Here is a 12,297-nt window from a genome sequence, read left to right on the forward strand (position 1 = left end):
AGGGGAAATGCAAAGTCTTGCCTCTGGGGAGGAATAATCCTAGGCACGAGTACACATTGGAGGCTGAATGGCTGGAAAACACCTCTGCAGAGAAGGATTTTGGGGTCCTGGTGGGCAACAAATTGTCCATGAGCCAGCAATGTACCTTCATGGCAAAAAAGGCCAAGAGCATCCTGGGCTGCATTAGGAAGAGTGCTGCCAGCAGGCTGATGGAGGTCCCCTCTACTCAACCTTGGTGAGGCCATGCCTGAAGTACTGTGTCCAGTTCTGGGCTCCCCAGTATAAAAGATACGGAGCTACTGGAGTGAGTCAAGTGAAGGGCCATGAAGATGATAAAGGGACTGGAGCATCTGACACATGAGGAGAGGCTGAGAGAGCTGGGGCTGTTCATCCTGGAGAAGGCTCAGAGAGGATCTGATCAGTGTATATAAATACCTGAAGGGAGGGAATGAAGAAGAGGGAGCCAGGCTTCTTCTCAGTGGTGACCTCTGACAGGATAAAATGGAATACAAGGGATACAATTTAAACAGAAGAAAAGTCTTTTTACTCCAAGAGTGGTCAAACTAGATGATCTCAAGAGGTCTTTTCCAACCTCAATGATTCTGTGATTCTGTGAAGACACCTGCCACTGAGATGGAGGAAGCTGTCTTTAAAAAGCAGTCTGGAGTTCCTCTGCTGCTTCTGGTTTTAGAGTCCAGAACCATGAATTCCATGAAATCTGGCATCTTACTTAGACCTTAATTGCATGAGTAAAAATTTTTATTCTTGGAAAAATATCAACGTCCATAGGTCCAACCTCCATAGCTTCTGAGAAAACATAAGGAGTGAACTGAAAAGACTGTAAACCAAGAAGGAAAATAGTCAAAAAATATTCCTTTAATAAAAAAGAGACAAATATAGATAGGAAGCTAAAACTCATACTTTTGGGGCTAAGCTTGGGTTTTGCTGAACATTAGGGACCACTATTGCTCACCCAATCACCAAGGAAGTCAACTGCCAAGTCTCTGTGGTTCCTGTTTGCAGCACTCCAGGTCACCACACTCCTGAAATGCCAGTTAAAGAGCAAACAGAAGCCAGGCACAGGCATCTCCCACTCTTGTGCAAGACCCTTCCTCAGCAGGTTGCTTCTTGTAAATCTAAACATGCCCCCCACATGCTTCCTGGCTGCAGCTCACTTAGCTCATGAACACCATTACTGCCAGATGCTCCTTCTGCCCATGCTGACCTCATAGCAAACTCAAGTAAAATAATAAGGAATTTCAAAGGAACAGAGATATCGGTTACAAATTAAACGGACACTTCTCAATTTTAGCTGGTGTGATAGTCTCAGCGAGTGAATAATCAAACACAATATATATTTTCTTTCTCCAGAATGCATTTAAGGTGTTATAAGCAGCTTTGTTATGGATTCTCATGGCTAAGTAATGGACTAACTTGAATAATTTCCTGTGATACTGCTTTGGAGGCAATACCAAAAGACCAGTAGAAACATCTACCATCTGTAAGCAAAATCTGAGTGTTCAGTGTCAGTACAGCTTTGATGCAAAGCCCAAGAGCTTGTTGGCACATTCTCAGCTGTGCACATTCCAATTACAAAGGAAGGGAAGATTAATATCATCAACTTCAGTCACCTGAAAGTTAGTTGACTACTTCAAAACAAGTAACCTTAAGCCCTATGTGTATCACGGGAATGAGTGAGGCACCTCCAGAGGGTAATTCATCTCATCCTAAATCTGGTGGTTTAGACAAGATGAATCTCTCCCTGCAGTCACTTGATTCATTTCACTGACTACAAAACTCAGAGTTTAAACTTAGACAACTTCCAAGATTATAAGTCAGGTAGGATAAAGGTTGCATAAAACATCTTATTATCTGAACTCTGCTATCAGACATCTACATAGGCATTTTCATTGGGCATACATGTCCAGAAAAATCTAGAAAAGCATGCTCCATAATGACATGCAGGTTCTGGGTGCAAATCTTTCAGAATCCAGCACACTTATTATATAGCCAGTAGTTACTAGGATCTGAAGATATTATATAGTGCTATATAATGCATATGATCCTTCATTAAAAAAAGCACAATTTTGCAGAATTCTGCTAATGGACTTTTCAAACATCCTGTCTCAGACAATGCAAAATGAGCAAACATAAATTTCCAAGGAGAGGAGCTGTTGACAAGGCTGCAGTAGTTAGAAAAAATAAACAAAGCATCAACTCTAAATTTAAAGTGCCCAATTTATTTCTGTTTTTAATATTTAAAATGTATTATTCATTTTAGTATCATCATGCTTGGAATTCTGCACATAAAAGATAAGACAAGGTAATTCTCCAGTTTTCTTATACAGCAAATGCCAAAAGTACTGATACCACAAGTATGCGTCGTGAGAAAGGGAATAAGCACGTAACAAAACAAAAGAGCACAGAGGCATTATGGAAATAGTTAGGGAGTTGGCTCATGAATACCTCAGACTAAAGTTGTTAACTCCTCATGTTTAATTAACCTGTTACCCTTTCTGTTAAAAGGTTGACCATCCCCCCCAGTCTTTTTGTCACTGCACACTGACAGGAGTTGGAAATTTGACTTCTGATCACAACATTTTGGGGCCATCTTAGGAAAGATTTTTCTTCTTGTCTCTGCATATAAAATGGAGATAATGGCTGGGATTCAGCTTGAGGTTAAGAAAGCTGGACAGTAATTCAGTTGCCCAAGTGCAGACATCTAGTGCATATATAATGCCTTCAGCTATTCAAAACATCTGCATAGGGCTGGTAAATATGACACAATGCTTGAGGAAGACATATGCTTCTACAGTGGCAGCAAGAGAACAGAGGAAATATATCCCACAGAGCCTAAATGATACAAGGGATTTACATATATGCAACTGAATAGTTCCAAAAGGTTGGTGCCTACAACCATGCTGCTTCCTTAAGCTCTCATTACAACCAATAAAGATCTAATCAGCATAATCAAAGGAGCCTAGCAAGCATCATCTCACTGAGTAGATATTGACAGTTTGATTTAGTTGCCCATCTGTAGACACCTAGTATTATTTCAGATGTCATAAAATATTTAAGACTCATGGCTGCCAAACATGATACAGGACTTGAGGAAAACCAGTGTCCTTCTGGAGTGGTGGCTGGAGGCCAGCAGGGTAGCTTTTCAGTATCTCAGCACTAATATCTGTGCAACCACCCCTCCTAGCTGGTCACCTGAAGCTTGCTCTGGGCTCCACTGACTATATTGCCTAGATGCTCATTTTAGTTGCCTAAGCATAAGAACCTAATACCATCTGAGATGTCTAAAGGCCTTCCATGTGACTTCTAGAAATGCTAAGGCCTTTTGTCATACTTACCAGATCCATGCAGATATTCTGGATACTTTATAGCATCTCAGATGGCTCTTCTTCCCCTTATTTAGGTAGCTGAATCAAGCCCTAGCTCTCCATTGACTACAGAGGTACCTTAGATATCTAGTATACCTACAGGTACCCACACACAGATGACAAATTTAGGTACGTTAATCTCAGACTGAATCCCATGCAAGGTTCCTTATCTAATACTTAAAATTAACTAACTCAAAGGTTGTTAGAAGAGAAAAAAAGAGCATGAAGTGCTGAGGGACTTTCAGTTGAGGGCATTATTCAAGAACGCCATGCTGTTACTAGTGAGAAGAGTAAAATTTGTACTTGTGTTATGGGAGCCAATGTTATGCACAGAGCTTCAGTTGCACATCAGTGTAATTGTTGGCTTTTCCTTAGACAACAGCGTATTCCTCCATTTCTAAAAACTGAGTAACATTATTTTGGTACTTTGCACTGTCACAGCTATTAGGTACTCTTTTCCCAAACTGAGCCTCCGTTTTAGTATGTGATACATGTAGCCAAAAAAAGGACAAACCTCTGTTCTAGGAACTTTCAATCTAATAATAAGACAGGAGGTAGCAGATGGAGACTGGTTGGCACATAGAGGAAGCACAGTGAAACCACAACACAGCTTTATGACATCAAGTGCTCTCTGCATGCCAGCAATCTAACTGTTAAGTTCTCTAAGAAAACATAATTTCTATGAGAAGTTCTTAGTTCCTAAACTGATCTAAAAGCTTTTTCCTTATTTTGAAGTAAATTTATAAAATACCGGAAACAAAGAGACAAACAGATATTTTTTTTTTAATTGTAGATTGTATCTAGATGTACCAGAAAACCCACTACTCTTGACATGATTTCCCACTCCAGAATAAAGGGATAGGTAAGATGAATTAATGAATTCTAAGATTTATTTTCCCTTTTTTTTTTTTTTGGCTTTTAATCCTCCTATCGCCCTCCAGCAGCAGTTTCCTCTGTGCTCTTTCATTAGACTGACACTATACTAAAAGAGGATGACTTCTGTAAGGAAAGAGTTAATCATGTAATTTCCAAAATACTGAGAGGATGTGACATGTGGAGAAAACAGAAGAGGAAAATGTCTACAAATTAATTTTCTGAGATTTAAAGTTTACATCAGTCCTGAAAAAAAGCAGTGCGATAATAAATATATTGTGCAGAAGATCAAAATCTAAGGGATATTTTTCCTACCTAAATATCTGACTCTTTAGCTTCAGTGGTTATCATTTGAGCACTTCGGAAGAATTTTTTTCTCAAATCTAATATCTGCAGGTGCAAATTTAGCAGAAGAAGGTTTGGATTTATTTTTATTTCTTGTTTTGCTGTGTTTGTTTCTAATAGAAGGATGAATTTGCTTCTCAGCATGCATTGGCGTCTCATAAAGATCCATCTGAAAGATACTGGAGTTTTTTTATCCTAGCACATCTGTGCTATTTGCAGTGTGTGCAACATGAAGGCACCCTCTAACAAAATGACACAGAATGGAATGGATTAATATGTTGAGCTAAAATAGAACACAGTTGTTCTGCTTGAACACGGCTATAATTTCAGAGGCTTGGTGCAAGACTGAGCTGAAACAAAAAAAAACCTATATAAAATTCACATTAACGCTTTGAATGCTTTCTCCACAAACACTTTTACCTCTTTGAGTCCATTTTATTAGTTTTCTAGAAAAATGTTAAAATTAACTTTTTCAAAGAATTTTATTGTTCAGTTCATAAAAGAAAAGCCAAAGTGTAGGATTGTTTATTTAAGTTACAAATGTAAATAAATTTTGGTAAGAACAGTGGGGAAATGGATTAGCAAATAGTATGCCAGAACACAATCAGAAGCATTTGGACTACTGCAACTCAGCAAGTTACCACACATTAGCTGGGATGTGATGATTGACCACTGCAAGCTCCTAGCCTGTCCGAGTTGCAACATAAAATACAGGTGTTCCAATCCTGAGTTTACTTTCTTTCAGTTGGAGAGGATCAGAGCACATTCATCCATGGATATTATCATGCTTTTTGACTGAATCTCTACTCAGAACCTGATTTAAATATAGCATGAAGCTGTGTAACTTATTAATATCATTAGATCGATTTACTAGGGAATTCAGAGTCACAGTACATTTCAAATAATCATATTAGATCAGATCTTGAAATGTGTTGATCACCTTCAATTTCCTTTACTCACATTTATAAAATGATCAGATCTCTGAATCACATGAGCTCTGAATCATTTGTGATTCATTTTTTCCTACAAAAACACTTAACCACACATAAGACCACAAAGAAGAGAGAGATCTACAGTGATCCAGACCTTGGATATTTTGGACAACCAAGTCTTGTAATTCTCCCTTAGAAAACTCCAATTGAAAACCAGTTCAGTTGTTTGCCTCATAACTCACATCTCGAGGTGTCGGGGAATGCAATGAGTCTACGGAATTCCTGACAGTTTGAGAACAGCGCGACCTTGAGCAGCTTGTAGTATATCCTTGAAGAGTCTGGAAAGATCTGAGAAGACCAGTACAAAAACAAGATAGTGATAAGAAGAACCATCCTAACGAACTCACCAATCATGAATTGTTAGTTACTAACCAAACCAATCATATACTAACATATACTCTAAAGAAGGGTATAAAAAGGTGTGTTAGAACAATAAAGTAGCCATTTTGCATGATCTATTACTTGTCGTGTCCATCTCTACCGCGACATTGAGGTAGTTCCAGAACCTCATTGTTCTGTGGTTTTGCACCAATTTTGTCTCTAACTTAATTATAGCTTTTCCCTATATATCAGTTGTTTACATTCTGATTAAATGCTCAACCACATTTCAGCCTTTTTAAATCAGACAAGACAGATCCTTCTTGTAAAACAGACCCTCCATTCCCCTGTCCTCATAAATTGTACCTACAGATCTTACAGGGTTTTTTTTCTTTTTAACTTGGACACTTAGAATTTTACAGGATTCTGAAAACCAGTGTCTTTCACTGTGGCATTAACACTCCCATCTTTACCAAAAATATCTTACTCCAAGAACCCTCACATCATAGTGATCCTTTTCACAAACTTTACACATTTTTAGGCCACGCTGATTCTTTGATTGACTAATTCAACTAAAGCGCTACAGTGTCACAGACACTAATGCTCATGAATTAATTCAGTCTGGAAATAAGACGATTTGTAATCAGCTAGACAGACTGACTCCAAAACAGCTTTCCAGATGGAAGAGAGCATGAGGGAACAACCCAATTACTATTTGTACTTTGAAATGAGAAACATAATGTGGTCACCTGGGAAGTGATATGAGAGAAGGCAAACCAGTGATCCAAAGTCCCTGTTCTCATTCAGGGCTGAAAGCAGCCCAAGGAGAATGGGAGAGAAAGAGAAACTGCAGTCAAAAGCCTGCTCCCTTGTAAAGTGATGGAAACCACATGATTCAAAGGGGCAATTTCAGAGGTCAAGAGGTGACAGAGAGGCAGGCAGGCTTGAAACCTAGCTCCTTCCTTTCCATTAAAATTCCCCCCGCTATGTAGAATACAAAGTGCTATACTTGTATGAAGAACTCTTCCATTTCATGGCAATGGACTTCCAGCACTTTTAATACTTGAACCTACACTGTGCCCTGAGCTGGCACCTCTGCTGATATTTCAGTACCTGTCAAGAATATGTAAAACCTCAGTTCACTGCTGCTTTAGGATGGGATCGATGACACCCGAACTGCAACATAAGCCTAACGTAGAGGAAGCATCACAAAAAGCTATTTGAAAATATATCACTGTGAAAAAAAGTATTCTGGGCATAAAAATATCTGCTTTTCTTTTTATTTGCATGTTTGTTAATATTGCATTTTGAAATTATATTAAAAATAAAACTGTACTTCCCTTCTATCTTTAGGTGCTTTGATTTTATTTCTCAAGTCTTTGCTTGGCATTGGATTTTGAGATTTTCTGTTAACAGACCCCTTAAAAGTTTCTCTGTTGCCTTTGATAGTATAAATGCTTGTTTATTTATGCAACAGCATATATTTTATATTGTTTGCAATATTTTACAAGTGATTCTGGTTTACTATGAATAAAATTTTATATACTACTTTAATGCTCTGTTCCATGACGGCTCAGTATATCAGAGTAAGATATACTTGATGTTTGCAGTATCTCACTATGACATGCTATGCTATTACTGACAAATTGGTCTTCTATTTAGAATTAATCAAAATATTCAGTTGAAAGGCAAAATGTGGGTATTTGCAGTGGCTTTTGTTCTTTTCAATTTGTTCTACAAATACAGCAGTACATTTGATTTTTAACTGGGCCCGTGGCTGAAAACCTGCAGAAATATGTCTCTCTTCCCCTAAATATTCTGTATTATGTTTGAAGATCAGGTGAAACAAACAATTACTCTAAATTCTGTATATTATGTTTAACCATTCCTCAAAAAATGATGAAAGGGGGGGGTTGTCAAACACAATGTGGGAATTTGCTCATTTAAACACTTCAGTACATTTAGTCTTCTAATCTGAATAAACAACCTTGCCAAACAAGGATATAAACTGGACTTAATATTTAGAAGCTTACAAAATTTCATTAGCTCTATACCTATACTAACAAAACCAAAAGAATTACTTAAAACAGTAAAAAAAAAAATGGTATCTATAAGAATATAATTTTCTGAATGCATGTCTGAACAACATGCATTAAAAGCATGAACAAGGCAGCTGCTGATGCATTTAGTATTCAGTTTTACTTGTGAGACTTTCCACATGCATGTGCTGTTTCATACCCTGTACGTCTATAAATATTTTACACAGGGAGGGCTTTATTATTGATACGAACATTCACTGCAAAGGAAGAACCAAATGAATACCAAATTTCTCCTATCTACAGTTAGGTAGGTAATCACACTAATTAATTGAAAGTATGGTGCTTCATAACTAAACCAATTATGTAGAAAAGGCTGCCTGAGGTTGAACTAAGCACCCTCCCATTAGTATAGAGCACAGCCACTGTGCAACAGGACAAGAAAAGAGAAAAGAGTATGGTGAAAAGCAAAACATTATGTTATAAATAACTGTGCATTAAAGAGGGACTGTGAAAATGAAAAAAGCCAAAGCTACCCATGGCGCACACAGCCAGGGTAAAACCCCTGTCCATCTAACATGCATCCAATATCCAGTTATCATTTTTAAAAAGCTTGTGCTTTATCTTGCCAGCTCTCTCTGATAAAGGAAGAGCTTGTTAGGCACCTGTTCCTTCATCAGAATAATCCCTCTGAATCACCACATCAAAACTGTTACTTAAATTTTGTATATCAGCACAATGAAAACCAAATGAGACATGAGGTAACCTTTTCAATTGCTAAAATCAAAGTAAGCACATTAATGAGCAAAAGTTGATAGCAAAACCTTTTAAATTCACAAACTCAGCTGTTTGGTAGGAAAAGATGACCAGCAAGTGATGAAGATAATAACATGACATATGCAGAATGAAAGAACCATTTAACAAAATTCTAATTTATACTCCATTTCATCTAGTTTACAGACTCTTTTTAGACATCCTGTTGGACAAGTATTTACTCATTTCCACTTGCATAATATCTACTTTTTCATCATTACAGTGGTTACACTGTTATACCCTGTCTTTGAAGGTATCTTAACAAAATACCCCATATCAAAACCATACAGTTTGCGCATAGTCCAGTCTACCAAATAATCACATCTTTATTCTTTATTCCCCTGTTAATATCAGATTGATTCCATTCCCAGATGAACAAGGTGTGGTACTGCTCTTTCTGAGTGAAAGGAAAATATACTATGCATATCACAATTCCTCTAAGTCATTTTTTATGCCAAGTAAAAAGTTTCCTGATAAACCACACTTCTTAGGAACTTTGTTCTTCTCTATTGTGCATTACTTGCTCTTTCTATGCATTTTCTATATACTGCTAAAAATACTTCATGTGGTCAAACCCCCCCACCTACTATATTATCAGTTTAATTTGTTTATACATTATATTTATCATATCCTTTGCATGGTAATTTAACATTGTACCATTGTCCTCTTATCCTGTGGATTTTCCTTTTTCAATAGATGCATTTCCTCATCTATTTTGAGATGAACAGGAGCTACACTGACTGACACAGAAGTCATTTAACATATTATCCCTAGCTATTCAGATTTCAATGGCATTAATAACAATACTTTTTTGTGATAGGTTTACTATGGGAGGCCTGCCTGCAGCTTTACATTCTCTGCTTTCCTAAATAAACACTAACAATTTCAGACAGGATCATCTAAGTTCGAAGAGTCTGCTCTGCAGTAAAGGAGGATGCAGGGGCATTTTTTGCTGGATCACGAATTACTTCAAAACAGGCATTGTATCAATGTCGTCTTTCAATTTTTTTTTAATTAATTAATCTCTTTTTCAGAATAATTGCTATGAAGCAACAGACAGATACCATAAAATATGCAACCAAAGTTTGTGTGTACACAGAGATCACAATGGAAAATAGAAACCCACAGTTTTTTCAGAGCTCTTGCCGTCTTCCAGGAAAGCTTCTAGAGTTGAAAGGAGAGTTCTCAAAAAATTGAAGGACACCCCTATTTGGCCTAAGGAGCCAGTGCTTCAGAGTATGGAAATACATGCGCCTGGACTCTTTTGACACAGTTGTGAAGCAGAACTAGGTGTTTCTACACAAGTAATAACATAAGTTTGTATACTTGAGTCTCCTGCTCTAAATGTTGCAATGACTGTATGAACCTTTACTGGTCTTTTAGCTGGAAGAGAGTTATCTTCAGCTGACTGGAATGGGGAAACATTAGATATAACTTTCTGTAGTACTTGACAGACAGCAGTGAGTCAGTCCATTTCTTCAAGTTTTGCTCCTTTGGTGATTAATGCATTGCATCAGCAAGTAGGAGCAACCATAGAATTGAAAACCCGTTCCTTTAACTCACGCTCCTTCAGTGGACTGGTAGAAATTCAAAGTTCCCCAGGGAGAGTTCAGAATAGTGCGTATGAACATACATGAATATTACAATATGCACTTTTATAACGTACTTTATGTCAAACAGACAGCTTTGATTCATTATGACAGGATTAATAACCTCACTATTTTCTTTTATTGTCCCCAATTAAGACAGGATAATTGATACTCCCAGAGTGAATCAATGCAATACTGTACATGGCCTTCATAAGAAATTATTTGTTTTGTTTTGTGTCAACGAAATGTGGCCATTAATCCATATTATAATCCTTATGTAAAGGTTTAGTTAAACCTTTGCTATCATTAAAGCTATAAAAACCTTCACACTTAGTTTATATACCTGCAACAATGAAACAAAACCATTTCTGTTAGGATGGTGGCTCTGGAATCAGTAAACTTTGGAGTACTGTAGTAAAATAAATTGTATCAACCTTATTTTTAAGCAACATACTTGTTGCATAAAATAGATGTTAATAACAGAGTTCAGTTAACTGCAAGAGGTTTGTGCATGTATAGTAGAATGAATCAGTTACTATGTTTTTAACAGATTTAACTGCATTTATAAACTGTCTAAAGAAAACATTGATTTCTACAGCAAAAAAAATCTGAATTGTTACTTGAATAACAATTAGGTATAGAAAGTATTAATGCATATGTTGTGCATGTGTACATACCTCTCAAAAGAAAAGGGTCCTTATAAAATGTTTGATTGCAGACTCAAAACAGAACCTGCAATTTAGAAATATCAATATGCTTATAACTGTTGTGTGTTTACATGATTCATCTTCCCCTTCTTTGCATGCTGGTAAAACATAACTCTAAACTTTAAAAAAAAACAACAACCCAGCTCTATTTACAGATGACTGCTTCCACAGATCTTGCAACTGTGGCTTGAATTCAAGTCATAGACAGACAAATGAAGGTCAAAACCATTATACTTCACTTTTGGATCTTAACTACAACACCCAAGCCAGCCCAAGGAAAGATTCAGATTTTAGGTGGGATTCTCCATAGCCTGTAGACTATACTCATAATTAAAGCACTTCAGATACATTTAAGGTCAGGTAGGAGGAATCCAGTTCTAAGTTCCCAGTTCTTTTTCCTGATGTTCCCTATGATAGCCTGTTTCTGTGTAATCTTCATAAAAGTTGCCTCCACAATTGCCATCACATTTTTTCCATACCCTTCCAATACACTATTCATTCCACCTAAATACTGATGTCTTAATCAAGGATCTGGCTAAGGAATCTTCCTTGCTGTCTTCTTTGGCAATGGAGAAAAACAGGCACCTCCAGTGAGTACTTAGTTAACTTGTCTTAGATGTATGTTTTAGGAAGAGCTGAACAACAATTTGCGGAGCCTGTCTCACTGTCTGTGAAGGGCTCCAGTACTAGACCTCAACAGCTAACTTCAGATGTCTAACCTAAATGAATCCTGCCCCTAGTTTCTCATCACAAAGAAAATGACAAGTAAAACCGAACCCACGCACTTATCCCACTGTAACAGTGCTGTTATAATTTAGTAGTATGCCAGTATTTTGCTAAGCATTTGTTCACACTATTTAAACTGCGCCCAGCGTGACACAAACTATACCACAACTTTTGGAAGGCGGAGAAAACAGTGTCAGTGCAAACAGTGGCTATGCGGGATCTGTATCCACAGGGAGAATTTTACCAGCAAGAAGTACGGAAGGGCAACGGCACAGCCTCACCTTCCCGTGCTGGGCAGCTCGCCGTCCCCTGCTCCCGTCCCGCGCTGACTGACGCTTCCTCCTCCGTCACTACCACAGACAAGTCAATCTCATCCAACGGCCAAAAAGGCCTTCGAAACTGCGTGGCCAACCTCTCACCCGACAGCTAAGTAAGTTCAGCTCACCCCTCAGGGCGTAACAGCGGTGCCATTACATGGCGGCACCGTGTACCTCATACCCCGCTCCTAGCCT

The 12,297-nt window shown here is 37.8% G+C and overlaps 1 protein-coding gene across 1 annotated transcript in view; it reads right to left on the reverse strand.

Moving 5' to 3' along the window:
- The window catches only part of GPR63 (G protein-coupled receptor 63), a 377,175-nt gene that overhangs the window by 219,444 nt on the left and 145,434 nt on the right, over positions 1 to 12,297 (reverse strand). The window lies entirely within an intron of this gene.

Source organism: Haliaeetus albicilla, chromosome 17 (genome assembly GCF_947461875.1).
Source record: "Haliaeetus albicilla chromosome 17, bHalAlb1.1, whole genome shotgun sequence".
NCBI lineage: Eukaryota > Metazoa > Chordata > Aves > Accipitriformes > Accipitridae > Haliaeetus > Haliaeetus albicilla.